The following is a 513-nucleotide window of genomic DNA, read 5'->3' on the forward strand; positions in this document are numbered from 1 at the left end:
TTGAAGAAACGCCCGTAATGGGTCCGAATTGAGACCCTAGTCTTCACCCGGGGCGGGAAAATATAGCAGTGTATGCCCGGCCACGGCTACGTGCGGGCACCGCTGAAATTGAAGAAGCGCACGTAATGGGACCGGATTTAGCGCCGAGTCTACCGGGGCGGGAAAATATAGCCATGTATGCCCGGCCACAGCTACGTGCGGACACCGCTAAAATTGAAGAAACGCACGTAATGGGTCCGAATTGAGACCCTAGTCTTCACCCGGGGCGGGAAAATATAGCAGTGTATGCCCGGCCACGGCTACGTGCGGGCACCGCTGAAATTGAAGAAGCGCACGTAATGGGGCCGGATTGACTGCCAAGTCTACCGGGGCGGGAAAATATAGCCATGTATGCCCGGCCACGGCTACGTGCGGACCGCTAAATTGAAAAAAAAAAAAAAAAAAAAAAACGCACGTAATGGGGCCGGATTGAGGCCCTATTCTTCACTCAGAGCGGGAAAATATAGCCATGTA

General features: G+C 53.6%; 1 protein-coding gene across 1 annotated transcript in view; it reads right to left on the minus strand.

Moving 5' to 3' along the window:
* Positions 1-513, minus strand: part of LOC118418946 (phosphoribosylformylglycinamidine synthase-like) — an 80,451-nt gene that overhangs the window by 68,851 nt on the left and 11,087 nt on the right. The gene's annotated exons all lie outside the window — the stretch shown is intronic.

This window comes from Branchiostoma floridae, chromosome 7, assembly GCF_000003815.2.
Source record: "Branchiostoma floridae strain S238N-H82 chromosome 7, Bfl_VNyyK, whole genome shotgun sequence".
NCBI classification, from domain to species: Eukaryota; Metazoa; Chordata; class Leptocardii; order Amphioxiformes; family Branchiostomatidae; genus Branchiostoma; species Branchiostoma floridae.